Raw genomic sequence first — 12,507 nt, forward strand, 5'->3', positions numbered from 1 at the left:
AAAAGTTAAAAAAAGATGCTTCCTTGACACTTAAGTCAGGTAAGGACACAGCAGGCCAATCTGCCATATAAATAAGTCTGCTCTTGTATACACATGTGTTTTAAAATAAGCTTATGAAATGTAAACACATGGGCTTTAACAAAAAATAATTCAGCCTCACTGAAACCATTTAAGTGGGACTGAGCCAGGCTTCAGAGATCTGCACAGGGCATGCTAACTTTGACCCAAAAACCCCTTAGAGACAAATAGAACACTTTCATAAACATGCAAAAAGGAGCAAAATTCAGTATTTTTCTGAAGGATCATCCCTGGAGCTGCATTTCTGTCTTGGTTATAGGAAGAAGAGATTGGGGAGGGGGGAAGAGTTTCTCCCAACCCATGTGAGCACGTTCCACACTGCTCACCTTCTTTGTACCACTGAGATGGGCAATTTTTCTATTTGTCCCTGGCCTGTACATCCCAGGAGGGGAGCCAACCATCAAGAAACTTGGGTTTTAAAAATAAAACATAGCCTTGGCTTCAGAGAGGCAGGTGCAGGGGGAAAAACTACTTTTAACCCTCATTCTGCAAGAGGGGAATGCTGCGACCCCTCTGAGTGGTGCTTGTCTGAGTTTAGAAGATTTATGTGGAGTCGATGGAGACATCTGATGGGTGGTTAATCCTGGTGCTGGGCACTGGGGCTGAGGAAGTGGACATCAAAGCATTCCTGCATCTGCTGGGGAAATGGGAGAGGCAGCAGACAGAGCCCTGCCTCCTCTCTGCACGGCTGCTGGGGCTTCAGGCAGCACAGACCTGAGCCTGGGGCTCTCCAGGACCCAGAAAAGCTGTCTAGAGGTCTGAGCAACCCCCTGAGGATGGATCTTCCCACTTGGTTTGCTGGGTTTCCATCCTGCTGCAAACACAAACATGAGGAGAGCTCCAGCCCTCTGATCATTTTTATGGTCTCCTCTGGACCTGCTCTGACAGGTCCATGTTTTTCTTGTGCTGAGGACCCCAGACATGGGCACAGTTCTCCAGGTGGGGTCTCACAAGGGCACATTCTGTGATTCTGTGAAGATGAGCTCCCAGCAAGCTCATGAGATCTAGGTATCCCTAGATCCATCCATCCTGGGATCCATGGTGGAAGCTTTTCCTACCACTGACAGAAGATGGTTCAAACCTCTCGTGAGCTGGTTTGGCAGCAACCCAAGAGTTAGCATCTGGCCTGGAGATGAAGAGCACATTAAGGATTTAGCAGGACCTGACAGCTCATAAAGGGCAGCTATGGTAACTTTGTCAAAGGCTGGCATTCAGGACTTCTTCATCCAAGGAGCCAAACAGCCTCAGGCAAGCTGTCCTGGGGGAGTTCTGGGTACACTGCATAAATCTCCAACCTTATTAAAGCTCCAAAGACCACAGAATCCAGCTCCTGACCTTCCCCAGAGCAGAAAACGACAAAACGTTTCCTGTTATTTATAGCAGCTGGAGAGCCTGATGGGAAAACCCCACTTGTGAAATGTGGGCTGCTTGCCATGGCTGCTCTCAGGGAACGGTCAGGCTGCTCTGAACTCCAGCCTGGATGGACCATTTCATCCCTGGGGCCACTTCAGCCTGGAGAAGACCACGTCCAGAGGCTCCACAAGAGGAACAGGCAAAAGGATCTTGCTCCTGTTGGCTCTTCCATGTCATGTTTGCATGGCCCAACTTGAATTAGACAAGGCTGAGCATCCCAGAGAGGTGTTTTCATCTGTGGGCTACAGGCACATGGTCGCCTTTGAGGAGCACTGTTAACCTGTATGAAGCTCCACCTGGATGTAGCTGACCTCACCTAGGTGGGAACTGCCAGCTTTTCAGGGAAACTGAGGAGGTGAACTCCTTTGCCCACCTCCATGAGATGCCACCCCCCTCCTCAAAGCACGGCAGGACAGGCACAGACACGTTTATCTGCTGGCAGCTGGATTCCCACCACTCTGGCACACATGGAAGGTGCTTTCCAGCACATTCAGTCACGCAGGTACAGGAAACCTCTCAGCCCACAGCGAGCTCTTCCTGCACCAAGGATGGGCTTTGCTGCTGGGAGCCTCCCAGCACTGGCCCTGCCGGAGAGGAGCATTTGCTGTCACGCTGTCAAGGAGGATTCCCAAAGCTTCTGTCTTGGGCCAGTGCCAGTGTGGGTGTTGAGCTCACTCCCAGGCCGAGGGAAGCAAGCTGTTCCTCACACAGGGCTGTGAGATGCTGTGAAGGAACTCACCAGCCATGAAAGAAGCAGCAGCTCTGGAGCTGCCATGATGGTGGCTGAAAGGTTGTGGTGGCACCCAGGGACATGCACTGACCACTGCCCTGCCACTGTCAAAAATGAGCCACCGGGCTGAGGGTAGGGTGACAGTGAGTGTCACCAGTGTCATCGCAGCAGTGAACTGCTGCTGGGATTTAGAAGCACGCTGGGAACAGCATAGGTCACACTCTGGAATTTCACCTTCATCATGAAGCTTCTGCTCCTGTCCAGGTAATGATACTTTGTACAGGATTCCGCTTGAGAGCAGAAACCTGAATTTAGGGATGCAGGAGCCGCATTAGAATCATCACAAAAATCACAGAATGGTTTGGGTTGGAAAGAATTTCAAATGTTGTCTAGCCCAACAGTATTTACTCCTGCAAGGAGACCTTCCAGTAGATCAAGAGACCATTTCAGTCACCTGGTCCCAGGATTCCTGACAAGTTCCTCCTGTCCTCTGCTACAGCTCTGCTGTTGGTGAATCTGTGTGGCCCCACAGCCAGTGTGGAAGACTGAGACCCTGACATATCTTATCCTCAACAACAAAGCCCCAAACCAGAGCCATGGCCAAGGCCTAGGCTCATCTCCAAAGAGCCCAGACAGATCTTCTCCCAGGGAGATCTCAGCCCTTGCGATGGACAAGTTCCTTCCAAACATCCCCAGGCAGTTTGCCTGCAAGTCCAATTAATAACTATATTTTGTCAACAAAGTCAGGTCAGCAGCAATTCATAGACTTCACGCTGGTTAACCTTTTCCCACCAAACAAGCCCAGGGATATTTTGACTCTCTGCCCTCGAGAAGTTTATTTGTGTAGGATCCATCCACTTACCAGCTTCCGGCAATGAAAAGACACACAAGGAGCGTAACTGCTTTCTAATAGTTGGGGAAAGATTTGATGGATGTGGCCAGGGCTCCCTGGCACTGGCACTAGAAAAGCAGAGCACTTGCCAAAGCCACCTGAGAGAGTCCAAGAGGCTTGTAATTAGCTCAGGAGAGAAATCAGAATGAGTGCAACAGCCCGACCATCGCCCCCAGATGCAACAGTATCTTCTGCGAAGAACCTGGAGGTGTTTGACTTGCTGGAGGCAAAATGCGTGGTCTGGGATTGTGGAATATTGAAAGGAGACTCAACAGAGAAGAAACATCAGAGAAAGCCATCCCTGCTTTCAGCCTTGTCCACATGCCATCTCCCAGAAGGAGATGACTCAACACCAAACCAGTTCAAGATTCCCCACTACTTTTCACTGCCCAGGACCACATCTCATCATCTCATGCTCACTGGATTTTCAAGCAAAAGCAGGAGAGGGATGAAGGAAAAAGGCTGTCTTAGCCTTGGCCTGGTGAGGATTTGATGCCTCTCAGAAGAAGGACCAAGGAGAAAAATTTCTCACCTTCCTCCTGAGATGTGTGGGATGCATCTCTCAGCCCAGGATCACAGGCTGCTGCAGCTTACAGGGTGTTTCAGCTCCAGGTAGCCCAGAAACCTTCACTGTGATTCAAAAGGATTGGCCAAAAGGGATTCAACTTGGGACTCCTTCACTGCCTGGGCTCTCCTGGCAAATGATTAACAGATGCTGCACTGGCCGGGGAGCTCTTCACCCAGACAGAACAGCATCTGGCAGGCCCATTACTGCCTTGTGTGGCGGGTGTGCCCTAGAGAGCCTGGAGATTTATTGCCCAGATATAAAGTGACTGAGCTCTGTCCCAGGAGCACCACGAGGGAAAAGCAGAATTTATTCATAAAAGCCTGCTTATCACAATTTCAATTATTTGCACATGAAGGGGAGACCAGGAGGGCAAAAGGACCCCAGGGTAATATGGGGAGGTGACACAGTGCTGGCTCCAGTGGGTGCTGCCAGCTGGAGGAGGGTGTCTGGTTCAGTGAAGGAATGGCCATCCCAGAAAGGGGTAGAGAAAGCTGTGCCTTTTAACAGCAGTTGGGATATTTTCTTCAGCACATTCCTCTCCCTCCAGTAATCTTGTGGGAGCCTGGAAAGACGGGTTGTGAAATGCAATTTCTCCCTGCTGGCAGCTCTGTGGGGATGCCAGGAGCCAGAGCAGCCTTGCACAGAGGCAGGACCAGTGTCCATCATGCTGCAAACATGAGACACTGATAATTAAACTGGGAGGTGAGGAGAAAGCCTTTCCCATCATACAGCTCCTCCCTGGCCTGGCTTGCCCCTGCATCAGGATGGACTTAAGAGTGTCTCAGACTGGGTGAAAGGATACAGGGTGTGCTCATCATGATGCAATATTTACCTCTTGAGATCTGGGTGAGGTCACGCATTTGCATCACTTTGGGCTGTATTTGCTTATAGATAGAGAGCAAAACCCTTCAGGTTTCAGAGTAAATCCCAGTTTGGAGCAGTAACTGGGAGAAGAGCACAGTGTGGGATGCACTGGCTCCTGGGTGGCTACTCCAGGGCACAAGGGGCCTTATGTGGTGCCTGAAATCTCAGTCCATCCCATGGATGTGCAGAACACTGGGCTGTATCTGGCAGCAGTTTGAGAGGACACTGCTCACAGCCACGTGCTGGGCTGAGCTGTGCACGCTGTGGTGTGTCTGTGTGACATGCCTTCATCCACCTCTGCTTTCAATTAAAGCCACTAATGATTTTAGCAAGAAAAGACTGAACCAAGTGCATCCCTGGCAGGCTCGCTAACACTGGCCAGATGTGCTGCTCCTGGCAGGTGCCACAGTGGTTGCAAGTGTGCAGGTGGCTTTGCAGGGGGAAAGTAAAAAAAATAAAAAAAAAGTAAAAGAAAAAAAAGTTATGGGTCATTACCATCAAACCAAATCTTCCAGACTCAGAAAAACTGAATGGAGCCGGTCCTGGATGCTTTGTGGTCTGGGCTTGGGTGAGGCCTCAGAGCTGTAATGGTTTTATTTAGGGCAGGCAATAACCTTTGGCTCCTATTGGATTTGGGTCTGCCAGAAAGGCAGTTGGTGTGGCTGGATTAAAGCTGGTGGTAATTACATGCCAATGCCTCCTCTGTAGCGAGGAAGGGCGAAACCTAAAAAGAAAAATCTGTCATCCCCCTGTTTGCCACTTCATGTGGGGACACCCCTTAACCTCCCATGAGCAGAAATCCAGCTCATACTCAGCATTAACACTTTGAAAAGTTATTGACAGCACAGTCCAAAAAGGAGGAGAGATGTGGGAATGCTCCTGGTGCCAAAATGCATTTTGTAAGAGACCAGATTCATCCCCTGAAGGACACCCTCTGCCTCGCCCAGCCACTAACCGACCCAGCAGCCTTCCAGCCTTCCCTGCTTCCCCCAGTGATCATGCCAAATACAAACCAGATGGTCCAAAATGCCTGCTTGAAGACATTCCCTTTTATCTGGTAATTGCTGCTTCCGAGAGAAAAGATTTTAAGTGGTCCTCAAACCCTCTTGAGTGACCCAGACACCTATTTTTGTCCCTTTTGGGCTTCTGAGCATCTTTGGCTTGGGCATCTGAGGCACTCTGCTTCTCCTCATCCCCTTTTCCTGGCAGCATTTGCCCCCTTAGGACTGATTTATTGCTACCCACTTGCTATCAGCCACATGCAATCCAATCCCACTGCATGGGGTGCCATGATGCCACTGAGATGGGCACCACTATCAGATGGGCATGGTGCACGAAATTCAGGCTGGGGGTGAAGAAATGAGGTGCAGAAGGCAAAACCAAGATGCTATTTGCAGTAATGGCAGTGATAACAGCTCCATATAAAACTGCAGCAGGAGGAAATCCACACCCCCCACCAAATCTGACCTACACAAGCCTAAACTTAAATGAGGTACATCTGCATTGAGGATTTTCTCTTGTCCTCTTCAGTCACTGCATTTCTAGCTTTGACAAATAAACAGCCAGTCCTCAAACCTCAGGCTCTTTATTGCTTGTGGTTCCTTCCCCTTTGTTTCTAAGAAATTAATAACAGGAGGAGAAGGTTGCAAAACACACACTGACCTCTCCTTTAAATACAGTGAGAAATCAAACAAATAGGGAGAGAGGAACAAGGAAAATCCACTGCAGGCAGAAAATGCCCAGCTGTACCCACTCTGAGTGCTGGAGGCTGTAGATGCTGATTTAGGCAGCGAGAAAACGCGATGCACAAAGCAAACCTAGCGATGAGAGCAGGGTGTGATGCACTCCTGTGCTGGAGCTGCAGCTGTGAAGGAGCCCACAGGCTGCTCAGAAAAGATTCAGGAGGGGAAGTTAATGCCCAATATGATGTGCTAAACAACCATGGCCTGGAGGAGAGGAGCTGAAGGTCAAAAATCACTTAATGTGGAAAGATGCGATGGGATCTGCTGGTTTCCTCCTGGTATCTGCTGCTGATGCTCAGTGCCCCATCAGCATCACTCTCCCTGACAGTGGAGATGAGCTTTAGTGGGAATTGTGTTACACCAGCCCAGCAGCTTCACTGGAAACCAGGAGATGAGAATAATCCTGCTAATCACTGCAGAGGCCAGCTCCTCCTCGATGATGCCAATTTCTGCGTGGTTTAACGAGGGCACAGAACGATGGAAGGACACTGCAGGGGAACATGAAATCCTGCCTCAAATGGACACATGCTGGTGCAGTTTAGATTGGAGAGAAGGAAAAAAAGGAAAACAAAAAAGGTTCTTAACTAAAGGGAAACTTGGAGGAAATAAGGAGCTGCTGAGTGGGCACCGGGAGCATCCTTCCTTCCATCAAAGGTACAGGTTCTACCTGCCAAGGTGAAGGCAGAAGTCTAAATTGGGATGGATTAGCCAGCATCTCAGCACCACCAGGAATAAGCACAGAGATCCCAAAGAAAGCACATAAAAGGCAAAGAAAACCCACAGCAAAGATGCAGCATTGAAAAGTATGGTGAAAAATTATCATCCTGGGGGAAAAGCAAACACCTTGCAGCTCTTTCCATATCATCCTGCATAGTCCTACAGCTCCAAAAGGGGCCAGTGGTAAGGAGCCATGTCTGTATTTTGACCAGATGAACTTTCACATTTTAAATCCACTTCAGCCTTTGAGCAAAGCGCCTGGCACAGCTGTGCATGGGAAATGTCAGCTTCACAACACCAGGGCTGAGATTAGCAAGGCCAGGAACATGAGCCCTGGCACTACCAGAAAGGAGAGGGAAAGGTGCTCCTGAAGGCTGCAGGAGGGAAAAAGAAAGCTCATCTTCTGCCAAAATGGTGTTTGCATTGCAAAAGAGAAGTGTGCTCATGAAATTAGATAATGCCTTCAAATCAGAGAGCCATTGTCAGTGGAGAGGGTGGTTGGGGCTGTCCTTCTGCAGGCTGGGACCATCCCCAGTGAGGATGTCAAGAGGCAGCATGGTGGATTTTCCTTTTCAATGGGTGAGCTGCAAATCAAGTTGCTGGGGCTGCCTCCACTGCAGGAATGAGGAAGCCTAGATGCCCCTACACCCCTCCCAGCCATGCTCCACCAGGAGTTCTGGGGTTATTTAGGTTGGCAGACCCAGAGCACTTGGCAAAGCCTGCCAGAGGATAAATACCAGAGCAGGGAAAGGAGCCATCCAAGCTAAAAGCCAGTGTGGGTACAAGAAGAACAAGGCCAAATGGGTACGAGTCATCCACAAATAAATTTAAGCTGGAAATGGGAGCAGTTTGTATCTGTGTGAGCAGCAAGGCTCTGGCAACAGCTTTCCCAGAGGACTTGCCAGGGTCAAACAGCTCATTAGTTTTAAGAAGGAAGCTGGCAGGGGGTTTGTGTCATGGCTGCTTGTAACAGCAGGGGGGGGACCAGCCAAAAATTGCTGGTGGCCCTGGGGCTGCCTCCAGCAGGACCTGGGTCTGCAGGCACAGCCCACATCCCACCTGTGCCGGGGGACACGGAGGGATGCGAGCGCATCCGCTCGCTCTCGGAGAGGAAAATAAAAATGCACAGCTCCGTTTTTCCAGCTGACAGGAGCTTAAACACCGGCTGGGAATTGGGCTTAGGGCCCTGCGTGAAATTCAGCTTGGCTTGTCTTGAGACAGCAGCTCTACTCCCCGAGCACCCTACGAGCATTTCGGTAATAGCAGGGGGAATCAGACCTACTTGTCAAGCGTGTTGCTATTTGTGCAAACGCTCTGTACCAGAGGGAAGCTTGAAGAACAAGTCCCCTTTTTATAGTGCGTTGGATGCTGGCAGAGAGCCTGCAAATTAGAAGGAATTCAGAGAGGAGCAACGACAACAACAACAAAAAAGCCTGAGGGGCTGGAGGGATTAGTCTGGGAGGAGAAAAAAAAAAAAAAAAAAAGAGCTAAGTGTGTGGTCCAGTGGATGTGACTTTGGGTTGGGACAGCATTAGGTTGTACCCCATCCACAGCAAATCACCCTGTGCCATGTGCAGGTTTCCCTACCTGTCCTTAAGAGGCAAGATGTGTTTTCTGCCACCCCAGGAGACAGCTCTGTTGTCATGCCCACACAGAAAAAAAAATTATTTAAAAACTACATATACAATAGAAAGTTCAGTAAGAAGCTGCCAGATTAAAGGTCAGCCCATGAATGAAGTCAGTTTGAGTTGGAAGCAACTTAGCCATGGCAATGAAGGGTGTGTGGGAAGAACCCCGTGATGCAATGTTTTTTTTAGGGTGGTTATACCCCAAATTAGCTCCGTTCACCCCCAAACCTACTGAACTGTGCAGAGAAGTGCAATATCCCCAAGTGGATGTAGTCTTGCTATCAGCATCCTTAGTTTTTGGGGCACTGAGAGGGGCAGGAGTGACCTGGATCATGGGTTTAATCATCAGCCTTCAGCCTGGCTGCACTTGCACTGGTGCCAGGGCCCTGGAGAGGGGACTTGGGCAAGAGCCCAGAACTGTCTCTGCAGGGAGAAGCTTGGCTGTCCCCAGCTCGGGGTACTCAGCCTCATGGGGACAGTCCCGTGACCAAGAAGTTGCACCAGTCTGGATGCAGCAACACATCACCCTGGGGAGCACCAGCACAGGGACACCCAGAGCCTTTCAGGGATGAGACCAACTTTGCAGTATGTTGACCAAACCTCCCCCTTTTAGTGTCTGCCACACGAGCATGGATGAAGCCGTAATTTGCCATGACGGGACGTAGGAGAGGAGGGGACACAGAGGATGAGACAAGCCTTCCCTTAAATGCCCCCTAACGCCACCTTAAAAAATAATGAACTGGGGGCAGTGGAGGTTACCGGCTTGGTATGAGAATTTTCATGAGCATGAGAAAAAGAAAGACCACATTGCTCCAAAGCTTTTTTTTTAAGCAAGCTTCGGGGGCTCTGGGAGAGCAAAGTTTGCTGCAAAGTTTGTTTTCTGTTGTGCCCACGTTACCAAGCAGAGCTGGCCATGGAATGTGCGGCCAGGGGCACCCAGCTGTGCTGCACCCCTGGGTAAGGCTGGTGGCCAGGTAGGATGGCACAGTGAGGGTCACTGAGCCTTGGGCACTGCCTCCAGCCCAGGACATTGCCCAGCCACCCACCTTCCCAGTTCAGCACAACTCTGCTTCCAGCAGTGCCCCATTTCCAACAGTTGTGCTGCACATGCAGCTAATAAATAAACATATAGACATCAAAAAAGTGTTTTTTAGATGTTAGGATAATCAGGGCAATTGCCCTGGCGCCTTTCCCCGGCATGCCAGGGTGCAGTGCGGTAGCCAGCAGCTCCCAAACCCTTCTCCGGAAAAGTTCAAACCCGCAAATACTTGGAATTGCTCTTTGAGCGAATTTATTTTAAAGCCGCTTTAACGGCAGCTGGGAATTACCAGGGAGGCACTTTGCTCTGCTATTTCCCAGCTGCTGACCCCGTTCGCATCAAGGGGGCCCCGGGCAGCCACCCAGCTGGGACGCTTGGGGACATGTGCCGAGCCAGCACCGCCTGGAGTTGCACCCAAAATTCCCCTTGTCCCAGCAAAAGCACAGAGAGAGGGGTTGTTGTACATGGCAGCAGTGAGAAAAATTAACTCCCACATCCAGCAGTGAGGGTGTGAGCTGTGATGTGGTAGAGTTATCTTTTAAGCCCCTGTTCCCATGAGGGCTGAAAATTGCAACCAACCATGTTGCTTCCTCCCCAGAGCAAAAGCAGAACTGGGAGGCTGTGAGCCTCCCAAAAACTAAATAACAGCCCAACGTGCTGATGGGATGTTGTTTTTTAAGCAGCATTTTAGTCTTAAAAAGAAAAGGGGTACTGAGCAAAATCAGTGACAGTAAGTCAGCAGATAAATGTCATCAGGACTGCGAGTGACAGGTCCTGATGGAAGGCTGGAAAATGCTACCACCAGAGCTGTGGTTGCTCCTCCTGCAAACCTTCCATGTCCCTATTTCCCTGAAAGGGTTACAGAGCCCTTCTCCCCTCCACACCAACATAGGGACACCATGGCCACCCTGCCTGACTCAAGCCCTGGGGATGAGCTGGGAGCCTTGGAATAGGTGCAGGTGGCTGGTTTGGGTCTGGTGGCAGACAGAAGCGACTCCAACCCCAACAGCTGCCAGATGTGAACCCACCTGCAGCCACCAAGTCACTGAAGTGAAGGGGCCCCCAAAGCCACAGGCAAAGTTAGCCTGATAGGCATCAACCCCCTGCAGCACTCGTGGCTTTCTTCTCCCTGCTGTCACGCTTGAAAAACATTTGTGGAAAAACACAGCAGTACGAAGAGGGTTTGAGTGGCAAGCTGGAGAAGGAGCTGGGGGAAGAAAACAACTTGGCAAGAAAGGAGGAGCCGAAGGACACAAGTGTTCCCATTTTGGTTCCCAACTCCCTAGGGTGCCGCTTGGAGCGTTTATTGACCAACTCGCCTGCCCTCGATGAGCTGGCCTTGCAAACTGTGGCAGGAGGGAGGCTATTCCTGGTCAAGGCATGTACAGCAGCAACACTCTCTTAACTCTATAATCAACCAGTGACACACAAAACACACAGTCAAGGACTTTCCTGGAGAGGGCTCTGGCTCTGCAGCTACTGCACCTGCAGCTTCACCACAAAAAGCCATCAGGTGCTTTCATGAAATGCTTCAGCGGTCCCCCAAAAAAGAGCAAAAAAAGAGCAAAGTCCAGCCAGGCAGACACAAGCTGCTTAAAAAATCAAGTTGCACCCTTGACTCCAGCAGTGCAGCAGATAGAGAGGACTGAGTTGCCTCTCTCAGCATTAGAAGGAAAATAATCATTGTCACAAAAAAAAAAAAAAAAAAAGAGATGCAGCCAGGTCAGGTTCATTAAGGGTGAAAGGCAATGGTTTGACTCCAAAGCCAGCTGTTCTCCCCAGCATTGATACGATCTTCCCAGCACAAGTCTGCGCAGGAACTCGTCATCCCCCCGTTCCTTGCAACATGATAGCACAGCACATCGCCCCCAGCTCCCAAGTTAAACATCTTATTAACTGCAGTGACGTAAAAGAGGAAATCTCCGAGAACTATCACAGAGATGAGAGGGAACACATTTACCATCAATAGGCAATGATACCGCTGCAGAGAGATCTGCACATAAAGCAGCACCCAGCCCCTCCTTCCCCTCCCTCCTCTAATCACTCCATGTCATGGGAAACTAAACCTGACATCCAAACAGCCCCGATACGAGACGCTTGCTGTAAAAATATTTTTAAGATCGAAAAACAACAAAAAAACTTGCCTTCCAGGAAACCATTTGGATACAAACCCTGCGCAGCTGCAGCCACCCTCGGTGTCGGATTCATCCCTCTTGCTTCGGCTTAGAAAACAGGCAGGGTGGGGAAGGGGAAAGGAAATAAAAAAAAACGGGGAAAAGAAGCAGCGATATTGCAGCTGATGAGCTGCGAGAGGCTGTTGGCAAAGTGGTCCAGCAATCATCTGAAATTCAGACGTCACGTGTGGGTTCTGTCTGCAGCTCCCGCGCAGCCCAGGCTCAGCACTTCGCCCAAGTGCACACGCAGCAATTCCCCGTGCCGAGCTCTCCCGCCCCACTCCCACACGCTCCCCAGCCCGTGCCCCATCCCAACCATACCCAGCAGGTTTTGGCACTGCAAGGTGACCCAGCTGCTCTGGCCACAAAGGTGGATTTCTGCCATGCAAGCGCAGGGCACGCTGAAAAGCATCACTAAGCTGCAAAACCACCTGAATCGCAGCCCTGCAGGCAGTGCTGTCTTCTCCACCAGGATGGGTCAGTGGCCATCACCCCACTACATCATCTAGGGATGGTGGGGGGTCCCACTGGCCTGGAGGAGTGCCCAGAACATGCTGTACCTGCTCCCGAGGCCAGCCTGTCCCTGGGCAACCCCGGGCATGTCCAAAAACAGCCCTGGAGCTCCCTGAGCTGCTGTGCTTGCATCAGAGAGCAGTGGGTGA

At 50.5% G+C, this 12,507-nt stretch overlaps 1 protein-coding gene across 3 annotated transcripts in view; it reads right to left on the minus strand.

Moving 5' to 3' along the window:
• Nucleotides 1-12,507, minus strand: part of PTP4A3 (protein tyrosine phosphatase 4A3) — a 41,792-nt gene that overhangs the window by 25,957 nt on the left and 3,328 nt on the right. The window contains exon 1 of one of the 3 annotated variants that reach the window (XM_064706749.1): nucleotides 11,843-12,004. The exons of 1 other annotated variant lie outside the window; for it this stretch is intronic. The gene's annotated coding sequence lies outside the window, so the exon portion shown is untranslated. Of the gene's footprint in view, nucleotides 1-11,815; nucleotides 12,005-12,507 lie in introns of those variants that run through there. One more of the 3 variants, XM_064706750.1, reaches the window with a different exon arrangement.

The sequence above is a fragment of the Zonotrichia leucophrys genome, chromosome 2, assembly GCF_028769735.1.
Source record: "Zonotrichia leucophrys gambelii isolate GWCS_2022_RI chromosome 2, RI_Zleu_2.0, whole genome shotgun sequence".
NCBI classification, from domain to species: domain Eukaryota; kingdom Metazoa; phylum Chordata; class Aves; order Passeriformes; family Passerellidae; genus Zonotrichia; species Zonotrichia leucophrys.